We start from the raw sequence: 16,897 nt of genomic DNA, 5'->3' as shown, positions 1-16,897 counted from the left end.
ATGTTCAATCAGCCAACATATACCTTTTGAGTGCACATGTGACATTCTCCGGAATAGATCACATACTTGGTCACAATTCAGGCCTCAACAAGTACAGAAATATTGAGATCATACAGGCATAGTTTCCAATCACAATGCTATGAGACTTGAAGTCAGTCACAAGAAAAAAAGACAAAATTTGGAAAGACCACAAATACATGGAGGCTAAAGAACCTACTAAAGAATGAATGGGTCAACCAGGAAATTAAAGAAGAAATAAAAAATATATGGAAGCAAATAATGAAAACATGAGAGTCCAAAACCTTTGGGATACAGCAAATGCAGTCATGAGAGGGAAGTATATAGCAGTACAGGACTTATCACTATTGATGTTAATCTTGATTACCTGGCCAAGGTGTGTTTGCCAAGTTTCTCCACTATAAAGTTACTTTCCCTCCGCCTTCCATGCTGTACTTTTTGAAATCAAGTCATTAAGCCTCATCTATATTTAGAATGGAAGAGACTAAGCTCCACCTCCTGGGGGTGGCGGGCAGGTATCCAAATAAATGATTTGGAATTAAGTATTGCCTTATTTATTTTGTTGTTCCAATTGTTTCAGCTGTGGCTATTGAATGTTCTTTCAGGATTGCTCTTGTGTGTTTTCTTAACATGCCCTCTTCTTTTTATTTTTTCACTTGTTAAACTTCCTAAAATTATTTCCTCCTCCTTTTTCTTTTACATTTGTTTCAGTTTCCTTTTTCATTTCTATTGTCCTTCTACTTCCATTTTCCCTCCCCTTTTCTCTCCTCTATTAGCTTTTAATATTTTCTCCTTTCCTCCTTTTTTCTTTTCCAATTGTTTTTAAAATAATTTGCTCCTTTCCAATATTCATTTTATCTTTTTCCTTTTTACATACCATTTTATTAATTAAAAATTTTAAATACATTCTACATTATGATGAGTTCACTGTAACTAGTAAAACAAAATAAGGTGCAAAAAGAAAAATATACCCTCATTTCCACCATCTCAGCCTCACTGCTAATATCCTTGGTCATCTACTAGAGTTTACAACACCCCTGTAAAACTCTGTGCTCCCTCACAGGAATGACTGGAAGACCCTGTGTGGTAATTCTAGAGTGTCTGCTAGTTTCCCTGAGAATTTTATTCCTCCAAAAGTCATATTTATTAAACTAAATATTAGTTGAAATACCAAAGCAGTAATCAGACATTTAATGTCTTTCTTATATAGAAACATCCACATTGAAATTACTTTGGCTGGCTATGACTAGAGAAGTGTTCTACAAAGTCCTTATATAGATCCTTCTAGTTCCTAGCTTCAGGAGAGTATGTATATGTATGTGCATGTATTCCCATGCTCTCTGCCCCCAAACTCAGGGAGTTATTGGGAACCAGGAATAAGAAGTGAGCAGAAGCCTAGGGAAAGGGGAGAAAGGCCTTTTAGAAATGAGATATTCATGTAGATAGAAGGTACCAGGAAGACACTGAAAGCTACACAACTCAGGACCAAGAAGAGAAGTGGCCTATTTGAAGGTCCCATTCTGTCTTCATGCTCTCATCTTAACTGTCTCCTCTCTGTTTAGATTCCAAGCCTAAACCCATGTGCAGCCAAATTGGCAGGTAAAGCTGGGTCCCCAAATTCCATTGTTTTTTTGCACTCCAGTTTCTCTGGGTTGAAATGGAAATAACAATCTGCCTTTCCTGACAAGTCCTGACAAGTTCAGCAGTTAAGAGCTTATTTCAGGTATAATCCTGCATGGGAACTAAGGGTGAGGGAGAGAAGAATGAGGTGAATTAGATGACCTTTAGAGCCTCCTTCTAATGATGTAACTCAGTCACCTGAGGGCTTTTGTAGTTTCTGTCAATTGAGGTTGACACCAGGGGTCAAGCCAAGTCTGTGAGCTAGGCTAAAGCTGGATCACTTTTGGAGCTAGGGAGAGGAGAGAACATCACTATTGATCCTACCAAAGCCTTCTACTGTTCCCGTTCATTATCATGCCATCTATTCAGAAGAGAAGCCAGAAACAATTTCATTAAAAATCATGTCACATTCTTCCAAGCAAGGGATTCCTTCCAACCCAGCCTGATTTGGAATGGTGTTCCCGGTCTAGGACCCTAACCTGGAGCAGTTTGCTGACTAGTAGACATCCATTCCACAGTGTCAGAGAGCTGCTCTTCCTGTCTTTTACTTTCACTATATACAGCCAAGATCTGATATGGGCTTTTGGACTTGAGACCATGTGACTTTATCTTCCTTAAATATGGTATTAATTTTCCCTAGGAAAAAAAAAGAAAATGACTAATAAAAATCAGGCACTTAAGGTAACAAGGACAGTTTTGCCTTAAGGTAAAGCATAAGGGTTTGGTTTTACCAGAATTCTCAACCTGATTCTGAGGTCAGCAGCAACTAGTTTGGGGGCAATACATGAGGTGAAGCCTTTAACCCGGGACCTGGAGCCAGAAGAATCCACTAGTTCCAGAACACAGTGGCTTTAAGTGGTATGTATGTTGGAGGCCTTTTCAATAATGTGGCTGTAATCTACATAGTGACCAGATTGAGCAAACCAGCTCTGGGTGGTAACTTCAAGAGGGCAAAAGTAATGTTGGGGTTTGGGGGATACAGGGGTATCAAGGGAAGCTCCAGAAACATGATGGACTTTCTGTTTTGTTGGTCCTTTCCTTGCCTACAGCTGGTAAAGAATCACTGTTTACAAGGGCAAAGGGGGACATAAGAAAGGCCTCCCCCCAAACATCAGCCTCTTTAGGACCAGATATTTCATTATTAATGTTAACAATTCTTTGGTTTAAACGATGTGAATTCCCTGAGATGCCTCTGGAAAAAAAAAAAAAAAAGTACATTCGATCTCTGACACCATAAATCCTAAGAAAGGTGGAAAAGAGGGACCAAGAGGGAGGACTGTCCTCTGGAATGTGAAATACTTGCTTTAAGTGAACCAAAGACTTAGAGTGGATGTGATCTTAGAGATCATTTAATTCACCTTGAAACTTAACTATAATAAACAGTTCCTTCAGGCTAACAATTAAAATGAGGTTGAGGGTCTGGACTGGAAATAGAGGCTCTAGGTTGTATAGGGGCGTTGAAGCAGAAAAATATTTTCATTTTTAGGGGTTTTGGTATACAACCTTGCAGGGAAGAGAAAAGATAACACCAAGAAAAATGAAGGGGCACAAGCAAGGTCAGTGTATATGGGGCAACAGTGTGTTGAGGTTTAATATTTAAAAAGAATTTGTAATGAATTTCAAGGGTGCAGAGAACTCTTTTGAATGGTCAGACAGCTACATGATGGTTTTTTTTTAGTTTAGGTCTCTCAGGCTAATTGAAATTGAATGTTTCTATTAAAGGAAACACCCAGTAGACCTCAGACCTAGTTATACCCCCATTCAAATAAAGATATAAGTCAGAATGGAGGCAAATATCTACACTTTTTTCTATTTGGAATATAAAATATAGAATTATACCTTTGAGGTTTGTTATGGGGAACTATTTTAAATGTTACAAGATACAATGAGCCCTCTCAGGAAAAAAAATGGCAAAAATTGCAGCAGCAAGCTCTACTACTGTTAAATTTACTTCCCCTACCTTAAGTCCTATCATGCAGTGTTAGAGCATTATTTAGGAGAAAATGGAAAGGGGGAAATGGAATTTTCAGAAGAGTATTTGGAAAGTTATTCTCTTTTACAATCTGCGTTTTTTGTTTTATTTTTAATTTTAAAAGGATAATCTATGCACATGGTAAACATGTACACAGTAATACATGCACACAGTTAAACTCACTAGAGGGAAACACTGTTCAAAGTTCCTGTGTTGCTTTCCAGAAATAGTCTATATATTTCTAAGCATATATATATATGCATATTATTATAATTTTAGATGTTATAAAAACTTCTGTGAAGGCTTCTATTTGTCAGGTTTGCTTCAGAGCAACACTGATTTCCACAGCATGGTCTAAACTATAAAGCCAAAACTGTCTCCAAAGATTCAGCCAAGCAACAGTCTCTACTTTAATGTACATACCCAGGACCCACAGTAGAATGATAGAGTGAGAATAAACCCTGGGAAAACAGTGTGTACTTCTTTTAGGAAAATGAGGATATTAGTACCTATCTCACAGGATTGTTGTAATTCCTGAAAAAAATAATATACACAAAGTGCTTAAAACATTGCCTGGTATAGAGTAAGTGCTATGTAAGTGTTAGCTGCTGTCATCATTTGTACTGTTGTTTGCCACTGTTACTTGGAGAGGATAACTTGGGGCTTCTTGAAGCTATTCCCTATTTTCTCTGAGTTTTCCTCTCAGGTACCTCCAAAGTTGGGAGCCTCTATATTGTTACTCTTCTTTCTCTGGGATACCTCTCCCACCAGGATCTGAACTCTGGAGCCAATTGGTAAACAGAACTATACCTCAAAAGCTGTCCTGGACACAAGGAAAACTTAGTCTCACTACCTGATGTTTCCTTCATGGCATCAAGGAGATAAACTTTTATATGTTAGAGTTCACTACTGTTCTTATAAAGACCATGGAAATGCATGGACAGACTGGCAGCTCACCATACTTTCTGGGGGAATTACTCAGCCCAGAACATATTGTTTCCATCTCCTTTATGTGATTTCGTTCCTCCTCATCCTTACACCTCTCACTGCTTCTGAGAAGTTGCATGTTACTGGCTAGCCACAAACACTACACTGGTTTACTCTTCAGACTAGACCTTTAGGAAGCTGGTGCTGCTGGGACAAGTTGGACTCCACAGTCACAGGTCAAACATCTGAGTCTACCATCTCATTCCCTTAGAAGCTTTTTGAGGAGGGGAAGCCAAGCTCATAATGCTTAGCACATCTTCTCTCACTTATCTCCTTATCTGGAAGGGTAGGTGAATGACAGGTGAAACACTAGCTTTCTCCTACTAGTTAGTCTCATCACTGGCATCTGCCTACTTTCTGGTTTCTTCCAAACATAAATTGAATGTTTGGCTCCTGATGCAAGTCTTTGTATCATCATGGAGGGACTTGTTTGTACCTCTATCATAAAATTTGTCACTTTATTGTAACCACTACTAAACCTAAGCACCTGAAAAAGCAAGACCTTGTCTAACTTATCTATGTGGTCCCAGAGCCTAGCACAGTGCTTGATTGATAGGAGGTGCTCAATAAACGAATTATGTCACAAACACTTACTGAACACCTACTAGGAACCAAGCACTGTAGCGGTTCTGTTAGAATCCACAACACTTGGACTCTTATGATCCAGCATCAGAAATATATTCAAGCATCCTTATTCTTACAGAAACTTTCTTCCTTTAGTGAATATCAAATCAGTACATTTAATTAAGTCACACAACCCTTGCTGTATGTTGTGCCTTACTCAGAATAATCATTTAACATTTGTTGAAGGAATGCCTGATAGATCTCAGCAGACCCAAGAGCTGCTATTGTAAATGGCCACAGAGGGGCCTGTCTGGGATCTGGTTCCTTACAGAGAGATTTTGGTTTTTTTAAGAGCCATTTCTAAACAGTTCCCTAGAAACACATTCATTTACAACTCTATCTCAATATTGCTGATAGTTTGAGTAAGCTAATAGCCTGTTTACAAACCTTCCCTTTCCTTTATCTTCAATTTCTCTCCCTTCTCTCCAAGCTTCTTCCCCTCTACCTATAAACAGGTACAAAAGTCACTCCTAGCCACAAATAAATAACCTAAACTAGAAACTCAAAGTCCCACTTTACCTAATATCTTTCCTTTCTCCACTAATCTTTTACAAAAGTAGTCAATACTTGCTAGCTCAAACTTCCTTTTTCCCACTGGCTTCCACATCAAGTGGGCAGAAAGGATAGGATATGGGTTTGTCAGAGAAAAGCTTCATGGACAGGTAAGACCATAGGACACAAAGGAAACTCTGAGATTAATGTACAGAAGATGTAAATGTATTGGGACAGTGTGACATTTTTTCTATTTTGTCTTTAATCTGTTTTATAATTTTCCTTTTATGAGCAGATAACACATGCATATGATACACAGTTCAAAAGGTACAAAGGATATGGAGTGAAAAGTGTTTTTCCCACTCCTGCCCAGGTCCTGTTTGCAGGCAATCACTGTCAAAAGTTTCTTGTGTATCATTCCAGAGATAATCTACGCACTTACAGATATTTACATAGATGGAGTCTCTATATACAATGGTAAAAAACAATAAGAATTGCCATGAGATGGATGAACTGACAAGTACAGGAGGAAATGTTGAAGAATTAGGGAATATCATCTTCCCTCCAAAATACTCTTCCTCTTCAGTCCCCACCTCCGTTAATGGCCTTTCCATCCCCCAAGTTGCCAAAGCTCAAAGCTTCTGAGCATCGCCCATTGGTACAATGGTCTGTAGTTTACAAAGCATTGTCACAGCCCTTATTTCATCTAACTTTTTGGCACAACCCTGTGAACTAAGCAGAGCCCTAAGGGTTATCTGCACATTATAGTTAAGCTGATTAATAATTCCTCTACCCTCGCTACTGCTACATTCAATTTTATTTCCAAAATGTAAATTGCATACATCCATTTCTCACCACCTCCGCTATCTTACACTCCTTTAGGCCTTCATTACTTGTCATTTGTAAAACTGGAATAATTGCCTACTTTACGGGGTTAAGTACATTCATTAAAATTAAATAAGGACTGTAACACTACAACAAATCTTTGTTCTCAACAAATATCTGTTCCTTTCTCCTTTTCTCCCCAATATCTCCCCATCCTTAATCCATTCTCCACATTACATACCTGATTGAGCAAAATGATGTAGAATTCTTGATTTTTTTTCTGTGTCCATCCTCTATTGATCCCAACATCAGGGTATCAGAATATGACAACTCACCTGGAATCTGAGGAAAAGCACTAGAAAATTCTGGGTTCAGTTATATCAAAGGAAAATCAGCTTCAGTGACTCTCAGAGGCATTGCTTTTACAATCTCTGATAGCATCATTGGCATTTAGAAGCTAAGAAGTTCAAGATCTGCCCTGCATTTTCTACCTAGAAAAATCCTGCATATCTTTATTACTCAGTTCAAATGTCACCTTCTTGAAGCCTTCCAAGATCCTTCTCACATTACTTCTTTACCCAAATCTGAATGAATCTTTCTTTTCTTTGCATTACCAAAAGTGGAGGGAGAGAAGGAGAGAAAGGAGAGGAGTAGAAGGAGGGAAAGGAAGCGAAAGAGAGGGAGAGAAAGAGAAGAGGGAGAGGGGGAAGGGAAGGAGAAGGGAGGGAGATGGCCAAAGGGGGAGAGAGGGAGCCCAACTTTTGTCCTTCCTTGGTCTGGTCCAGCCCAGTGGTTCCCAGTTCCCTTTTTAACCCTTTTTAACAACAACAACAACAACAACAAGAAACATTTTCCCACCTCCTAAAATGTGCCCAACTGAATAAGGTTAAAATGATGGTTACCAGGCAGCAGGTAAGGCGACTCCCTCCATTCCTAGTTTGTAGTTAAAAACTGAAGACACATACAATAAAATCTGCTTTACTCTTAAATAAACTTAATGAAATAATTAAGGTTGATTTGGCTTTTGTATATATAATTTCAGCATAATTTAATTTTATCATGTATTTCATAATATACTTACATCAATTAAATCATGAATATTTTACCATTTCATTAACTTTTCTTTAAAAATATTTTTAATAGTTTTTTAAGTTTTCTATCCTGTTTCTATCCACAACATATCCATTCCCCTATTCTTGGACATTTCGATATTCATTCCCATTCTCATTTTTACAAATGTTATACTGAAGGTACATAAATCTTTATCTGAATCTCTATTTCCTCAGGAAAATTCTTAAAAGTTTAATTTCTGAGTTGTAAGATAATAAGATTTTTAGAGCTGTTGAAATGTATCATCAAACTACTTCCCCAAATGACATATCATTTTAATCCACTCACAGAATACAAGAATGACTATATCACTGCACTCTCACCAGCATAGAGTATTATCTTTCCTATTTTTCCTAATCTGATAGGCAACAAAAAAATGACATGCCATTATTGCTTCAATTTGATTTCCTTGGTTACTACTAGTAAAATGGAAGAGTTTTTTTCAATAATGTTAATATACATAGTTTGTTTTCCCTGTTCTGCAAATTACCTACATATTTCCTTTGCCCATTTTTTTGGACTGGGATCTTGCTCTTTCTTTATCAATTTACATTCATTTTGATACATTTAGCATGCTGTATAGTAATCATAATTATGTACAGTCATTTCTTATTATTCACAGTAGTTATGTTTTATAAAAATCACTACAAACACTAAATTAGTAAATCCTGAACCATTGTTCCTGGGGAAATACAGAGTTAGGTTCCTGTGAGACTCGGTCACAACATTTTTGTCAATAAATCGATACATACATTGTTTATATGTGTTTCTGTTTAGAAACACTTTATTTAACATGCATTGTTGATTCATTAACATTGAACTCACAGCCAATACCACTGTAACCCATGCCTGAACTAAGGTAATCTAACATATGCATTCTCTCTGTAAGGCACATCACAGCCTTCTTGTGCTCGAGAACACTATACAGCACTTCAGCACCACACTTTTGGGACATTTAAACAGCAAAATCACCAAGAAAAAGGGGGCCTGGGTGATTCAGTCAGTTAAGCATTTGCCTTTGGTTCAGGTCATGATTCCAGGGTCCTGGGATCCAGCCCCATATCTGGCTCCCTGCTTGGCAAGGAGCCTGTTTCTCCTTCCCCCACCATGCTCTCTCTCAATATCTCTCTTTCTTAAATAAATAAAATCTTTGAAAAAAAATCACCAAGAAAAAGCACAAAAATGTGAAAAACTTGGCACTAAATAGACTGTGAAAAGTACACTTATTTACAGTATGAGAGCTAAAACAAAAAGACAGAGAATCACCTTGTTGGACTTCAGCTAGGAATGTGCACATCAGGCAATTCAAATGTTGCCACTGTGTATATCCACAAATGACCACAAAAGCACCACAGGTCTTGATTTCAGGATTACCAATAAATTTTAGTGAGTAAATGAATAGAATCTACAAATGAGTATCAACTGCAATTGTCATATTTGTTGCAGTTTTCCAATTTATCATTTGTATTTCAATGTTTTTCATGTTTTAGATTTACAGAGGTTTTCATTTTTATATATGAAAATATATAATCACTTCCTTCATGACATCATATATTATTTTAAGCATATGCAAAGAGGAAGTAATTTATTCACCTACATTTTCTTCTATTTTTTAAGTCTTTAATATTTTGCATAAAACTGTTTAATATACCTGAAAGTTAGTTTGGTCGATGGTATATTAAATCTGGGAGGGGGGTTAGGTAAGAAGCCACTAATCACCAGTCAATGAACCTTACCTTTTGGGCCCTCTGTCATTCTGGCTCCCAATGAAGTGCCCTTCTAAACACAGGTAAGCCAGTTCCAGAGTACCTAAGAAGCTTTAAAAAAATGAAAAAGCAAGGGGAAGAAGTTTTACCTTTTCCACTAAATCGAATTGTTGGATATCAAGAAATGAGATGGGGCTGGTGATATCCCACAATCACTTCATGCTTGCATTCTGCAGTGAGGCAAGACCAGGCAGGGAGCTAGAAGTCAAGTCAATGCCAAGGACTAGAATGGTTCAAATGCAGTTCTCTCTATGCCATAGGACAGTATTTCTCAGGGTACTGTCAAGGACAACCTGCACCAGAGTCACCAAAAATGTATAGTATATAAAATGAAGAAGTTAAGGGTCTTGTTCTTACTCCATACCATACCAGGAGTACTATGTTAGTTTTAGAACACCACATCTCAAGACTGATAAAACCAAAATATGATATGACCTCAAAAGGACAATTTGGCTGATGAAGAGGCTGGAATTCAAGACATTCAGAAATATCTTTGATCTAGGGATGTCATGCCTAGAGAATTGAATAATTGGGATTACATGACTGTCAACTTCAAATAGCTAAAGAGTCATCAAGTGGAAAAAATCCCTCGGCTAGGCAATGTCATCCATGCATGTGGCTTTATGTACCTTCCTTTTGGCTGTTGGTTCTCAAATCTGTATCTCTAGATCCAGTCATTCTCCTGAGCTTCAGCCATTCCTTAATCTCTCCACCTGGATTTTTCACAAACACCTCAAACTCCACATGGTTAAAATCGAAATATTATTCTACCATTTTCATAGATAATGAATCTGAGTCTCAAAGAAACTAAAGAATTTCCCATGGGTTCCATTAAAGGAATTAAATCCAACCTATCTGATTCTAAAGCTTATGCTCTTTTAACTTCTATGACGCTGATTTCTATAATACTGGGGGTGGGGGGTAGAAACCAGAACATTACATATCTATAGTGTAGCTCTGAAACAGAGTAGCACATTTCACAGAAGAGTTGGTCCTTTCTGAAAAACAAATCTGCTCTAAGAAGCTCTAATCCCAAATTTGCTAAACTACATTTTTAAAAATAAGTTCCTTGGCAATATCAGGAGCAAAATCATTAAGTGGAACAGGTTTGAAAAGTCCTTCCCCTCTCCGGACTACAGTTTTCTGTTCTTCAAAATAGATAGATAGGCTTGTCTGGACTTTGAAGATCTTTATGTCCTTTGACAGCTGTGCCATTCTGCTCCGTATAAGGTACAGACATCATGAATAAACAGTCATGCCATTTAGCCTGTGTAATAGCTCAGTTGCATTCCAACACCATCCTCCAGGACCTGCTGGACTAAAGGCTGATCATATATCTTTATGATATTCTCATCTACTCCAGGCACCCAGCCCAGCATTACGCACTTGTCCACACAGTTCTGACTTGCCTCTGGCAATACCAACTCTTTACTCAACTGGAGAAGTGATCAGGTAATAAGTAGAAATTCTGTCGCATCTTTCCCTGCACAGGGTTCTGATATGCTCCCCCAAAGTCACTTACTAGCTGCATGAACTTGGGCAAGTCACTTAACCTTTCTGAGCCTCCTTTTTCTCATTTGTAAAAGAAATGCTAATTATATATAATTCACCTGATTGTTGTGAAAATTAAGAAATAATGTGTGTAAAAGCACCAGGCGCCGTACACGGTATTAGTAAGTGCTTTTATTCCTTCAGTATCATCCTTGGCTGAGCCACACCAACTAACCTCAGGTTTTCCTTGGATTAAATGGTTATTATCAGGGCTATCCTATACCTCTCCTTTCTGATCACCACCCCCTCCATCAACCAGACAACATTCAAGAAATGTTCATGGCAATTCTCTGAATCTACTGAACTGTAGCAATAAGGCTGCATTTGAGGTTTTGTAACAAAACTTAAATCCCTAACAAGTAGTCAGCTAGTCTCAGCTTAAACATTCCCTATGATAGGGAACTCATGTCCTTCCAGCACAGCCCATTTCATCTTCAGTCAACTCGGCCATAACTTTCACCTAACAATCCTAATTCTGTCCCTTGGGGTCACATTGTACAGATAAAATCCTCTTTCTTATGACAGCCTTGCAGATACTGAAAGACAGCAATCATGTCCTGCTTCACCCTTCAAGCTTCTTTTCTTAACCTCTATTTTTTCTTTGTCCCTCTTTAAAAGATAGCCACCATTACTAAGCACAATACTTGAGGTGTAGTTCATACAAACCTAGAAAAGAGTGGAATAATTACCTCTTTCATTGTAGACTCTCTACTACTATTAATGTAGACTGAGTTTGCATTAACTTTCCTGGCAGTCATATTAAACATATACCCATCCTATAGAATTACTATTCTTTTTAATTTTATTAAATTTATGTAAGACGTCAAATTTATTCCTATCAGATTAATTTTGTAGTTTTTGAACCATCTTTACAGTCTAGTAAATTTTTCTTGGATTCCTGGTTCTGGTACCCAGTATATATACTTCCCCTCCCACTCCAGTTCTTTCTTAAAATTTGATGAACATACTTTTCTACATCTCCATCCAGTCATTAATTAAAATGCTGAAACCAAGACAGAACCAGGTACAAAGCCCTACAGCTTACCACCAAGGATCTCTCTTCGCAATATTGAAGCTCAACCTTTTTCCTGCCTTCAACACACCTTAGGGCCTTTCCTATCACCCGTTCACATCAATCATAGTAACTCACAATACATCCGAAATACCCAAGGGGGGCAGGCTTTCTATAGTACTTCTAAGGGAAGTACTATAATGGGAGGAAGGCCTATGTGGTTTGGAAAAACTTTCATCCAGGTGATTCTACTAAACCCCTCAGAAAATGTGCCCTAATCCTCCCTTTCACTCTACACGCTCTTCTCAAGAATTTCTGCTCCAGAGAAACATACAATTAATTATTAGTGCCCTTTGAAAATGGTTTTCCCATCTGTATGATAGAGCTAATTACACATAGATCATAAGGCTGTTGTCAGGATTAAATGATTAATGCATAAAATACTTAGCAAAATGCTTGGTATATAGTAAGTGCTCAGTAAATAGTATACTTAAAAAAAAACTTTCAGATTCCAACTAAAGGAACAATGTTACAGCTCATGTTTTCTCCATCTTGTTAACCAGGATGTCATAAAAATAAAAATCTTTATCATGCACCTTGCAGTAATACAGGTACACTGACTGTAACTATCACGTACTGGCATCTATTAGTCAAATGACCTTAACAAAAAAGGCCACATTTCGAGCCCACAAATCTGAATACAGGACACAGCTCCCTAATGGAGCCATTATGGCCAAAAATATATTGAAATTTAATGTTTTTTTCCAGCTCAAGCTCTACTGCCTGATCTGGCTCCCATCCCCATCACCTATGAATGGCAGAATCAGGATTTCCACATTCATGAAGGTCCACATTATTGTCCTTCCTATTGTTCCTTTGACTGATCCTGCTGTTTTCAGGGAGGGTGACAGAATCCAGGTGAAGTAATCCAGGTTTGCCTTGCAATAAATAATTTCAAGATGTTTGTGGTTGAAGGACAGTTTGTTACACCCCACCCTTTTATATCAGGCCAAACCTATCACCTATATCTCTGACATGATTCCTCCATCTCTTATCCCCCACCTGTGTCATCACAGTTTATGATGATGGTGCATACCACATCTCAGGGCTTCTAGTGGCCACAAGTCCAGGATAAAGTAGGAACTGAATCTGGATCCAGAGATATCTATGGGTCTGAAACACTGGAAGCCATTTTACAATGTGGATTTTCTGAGTGTCACTTTAATGATCATCAACATATTATTATAAAAATAATAATTTCTGACATCTATGTTGTACTTTGTAGTTTAGCTTCATTTGGGTTTAACATTGTTGAAAGATTTTTTTTAAAACTGTCTTTATCAAGCTAAATTATGTTTATTTCCCCATGCATACATAAAAATAACCCATTATACAATTTAGTTTAATCATACAAAAATGTTGAATGGCAGCTATTTTGCTCCAAAAGGCATTAAACTCTAAGGTTCCTTTTCTTTTAGGACAGATGATATTAACTTTATTTCACAAATGAGGAAAGTAAGTCTTTGGGAGGTTAAAGAATTTGCTCAAGGCCCATATAGCAAATAGCAGAAACAGGATTTAAAGCCTGGATTATCTGACTCCAAATCTTTTGATTTTTTTTTCTACCTTGACATTTGGAAGTGCCATTCAACTTCCTTGACTAAAATGGCCTCCTTTCTTCCATGTCAAAAAACAGGCAGTGGCTAATTGAATCCATCTTCCTAAAAGACATCTTTCAAATTACAGGATCCTAAGCCAAATTCTTTCACAAAAGGATCAATTTCCCTCCCAGTCAGCTAAGTTACTATGCCATTCCAAGAATCCTTCCTTTTTTCACCTTACAGGTAAACAGCCATAAAGCCTCATCCATCTGCAAAAAAGATGTTGAGACATCCTGCACCAAACCAGAGCCCCAGCCCCACCCTCAATCTTGCAGCATTCTGTCACTCATCATCAAAGCATCTGGCCTCTGCCCACTGTCCCACTGCAGAAATTTTGCACAAATTAGAAATTCTACTATCTATAAAAATTCCATTTTCCGGCCTCCATTTCTTTCAATACCTACTACAGTCCTCGCAAAGGACAGGACAACCACCTGGGAGAAATCCAGAAAACGCAGGCCAATTTTTACTTCAGTCAGCAATAAAGAGATAGATAACCAGTCCCACAGGCAAAAGATTAGATACTGTTCTCAACCTACCATCTTCTCTTACACATCTCTCTGAAAAATTGCAAGGTATAGTCCTCAACTCAATTCTAATTAACTGAGTTATTCACTTAATGATTTACCCACTATAATTGCTTTTTTCCTCAAGGTTTACCAATCCCTTCTTCTAACTTAAATAGCATCCTTAAAGAGCTAAAAAGCGTCATGACCATCTGCAGTTAAAGGGGTGGGAATGTTGTCATTTCTGGTTTGGGACCCTAATAATTGCAACTTGAGATGAGGCCAAACACAAAGAATAGCAGAACCAGGTATCACTGGGGACACATATAACCCAGTCTCAGCTCCAGCTGGATGGGGCTGCTAGATGGTATCAGCTTCCATACTGATTCCCAGACATACAAAGGCAGAGCCCCAAATCCTGCATTACCTCCTCAAAATGGCCTCTCACCTTTCAAAAAAAATAGGTTTGGGTGCAACTAATCTCCTTTGAGCTTTCCTCAACCAACCCTTGCTCCTATATTTTCCTCTCTCATTTGATCTATTTTCTTTCCTAGTTCTCAGCCCAGTTTCAACTTCTGTAAGTACCTGATTCCTTGCTTTGGCTCGAGTCAGCATCGTCTTCAGCCATCTTCCTGAGTTTACCGACCTCAGGCTCCAGCTCTGCAGAATTAGTTTAAACTGGTCAAAATAGATTTGAACTGGTCAGAACTGATTTTTCCTTATGAGAAAAGATTTGAACTGGTCATGAGCAAGTTCTAACCACTTTAAACCCATTTGGGCAAGTTTTACGTTGCTAATGCAAGAACGAGCCACTGAAGGGATCAACTTGAATCAGGAATGAGATGAAGCAGCTTCAATCTGCTTCGAAGACCAGTGTGGGATACAAAAAAGACCTGATGCTAAGGACCATACCATTTGTGGTGGTGATGCTAGAGGGGGAATCAGAGAGGACCTAATAGTCTGTGAGGTAGGATCAAACCACTGTAGACCCCGGGGGAGGAGCTAAAAGAAACTGATGCTCAATGACGTAGGATCGAATTATTGGTGTAAGACAGGAGAAAAGATGCTGATGTTCTCCAGACAGGATCAAACCACTGAGATCTATAGGGAGCAAAACAGGGATGCTTTTTTAGAAGGTGTTATCAAACCACTCCGGGATAGGGATAAAAAAAAGGAGAAGGAAAAGTAAGAACATAAAGGGCCTAGTAGTCTGTGAGACAGGATCAGACTACTGTGAAGTGGCAGAAAGGGGATGTTGTTCTAAGAAGCAGGATCAAACCACTGTGGAAGGGAGGGGAGCAAAAAAGAAGCTGAAATTTCTTGAAGCAAATTTAGATTCCTTTTAGTAAAGTAAAAAAGGATATGATAGTCTGTAAAACAGAATCGGACTCTGTTTTTGTAATAAATAAAGGGCATTTACATGTATTATCTCTTTTGCTCTTTACTCTGCCCTGATGGTTGGGTCAGACCATCTTCCCCAAAAGGCCCCTGCAGTAATTTGCAGCTGCCCTTGATGGTTTCTAGGCAACAGTACAGCTGCTGCCTAATGAACTCTGCCCTCTTGACATTAACTCCTGGGTTTCTGGAAGGGAAAGAATATGCACACATATGAAAAAGATGGGGAGCAAATTAAAACAGTATCATCAAATGCTAGGTGGGGAAAACTGGGAGACAACCACACAGACTTTCAAAAATTAAAGGAAGACAGCAAGTAGTTGGGAAATGATGGTTATGTGGAGGAAGAAAAACTCACAAAAGCACAGTCCTATAGACTTAGAAAACACCAAGTCCAAGCCCCCACAAAATCTTTGAGTCCTCCTATGACATCCCTAATCAGCGGTGCTTTAATGTCTTCAGTGAAAAATGAGTAGGTTTAACTTCCTAGGGAATTTATTACATATTCCTATAATTCTGATCCTTTTTTAAATTTTTGAGCCAAACTCACTCCCCCATAAAATACACCCAGTATTCTAAGTTCTGTCTTCTAGAGTGGAGGTTAGCAAACTAGGGCTTGCCGGCCATATCCAACCATCACCTATTTTGTGAAGAGTGTGAGCTAAGAATGGTTTCTACATTTTTAAATGGTTGAAAAAAATCAAAAGAAAAATATTTTGTGACATTTGAAAAATTAGATGAAATTCAAATTTCATACCATAAATAAAGTTTTGTTGGAACACAGCCATGTTCATTTATTTACACATTATCTATGGCTGCTTTCCTGCTACCATGGCAGAGTTGAGTAGCTGCATCCAAGACACTATGGCTCTCAGAGCCTAAAATATTTACTATCTGGCCTTTTACAGAATAAGTGTGCTGACTCCTGATCTACAGCAACAAAGAATCAGTTTTTAATAGGACTCTGATTAAGTAAGAATGTAATGATAATGTTAGATATGAAAGAGAATAAAGAGACCTCACAAAAAATCCCAAATTCTCAAAGAGATGATGGGGACTGGTACCAAAGTCTTCTGAGCCACAAATAACTTTAAGCCACTTCTCATGGGCTTCCGGGGATAAGAAGGTGATTTAGCCTATATGAAATTGCTGAGAGTCTCCAAAAAGAATGAGAGAACAGCTAGAAGGGAAGGTTAGGATCAGAGTGTGAAAGGCCTTGAATGCCAAATACAGTTGCTTGGCCATCCTGAAAGCAATGGAAGAGCTAGTATTGGGTTTCAGGTTGGGAAACAGTTGAGCAGCAAGATAAAGGAAGAACTTGAGAAATATGATTCATGCCTCCAGACATCACTCCAATT

The 16,897-nt window shown here is 38.2% G+C and overlaps 1 long non-coding RNA gene across 2 annotated transcripts in view; it reads right to left on the bottom strand.

The window, feature by feature from the left end:
* The window catches only part of LOC116621882, a 125,254-nt gene extending 110,209 nt beyond the window's left edge, over positions 1-15,045 (bottom strand). Inside the window, exons 1-3 of one of the 2 annotated variants that reach the window (XR_004297483.1) lie at positions 14,730-15,045; positions 9,385-9,465; positions 6,780-6,880 (exon numbers count right to left, since the gene is read on the bottom strand). This is a non-coding gene — a long non-coding RNA (uncharacterized LOC116621882). Of the gene's footprint in view, positions 1-859; positions 6,881-9,384; positions 9,466-14,729 lie in introns of those variants that run through there. The other variant, XR_004297482.1, reaches the window with a different exon arrangement.
* Positions 15,046-16,897: the final 1,852 nt, after the last annotated feature.

Source organism: Phoca vitulina, unplaced genomic scaffold, assembly GCF_004348235.1.
Source record: "Phoca vitulina isolate PV1807 unplaced genomic scaffold, GSC_HSeal_1.0 scaffold51, whole genome shotgun sequence".
NCBI lineage: Eukaryota > Metazoa > Chordata > Mammalia > Carnivora > Phocidae > Phoca > Phoca vitulina.
The sequence above is the reverse complement of the archived record's forward strand: the minus strand, read 5'-3'. Positions and strand labels throughout refer to the sequence as shown.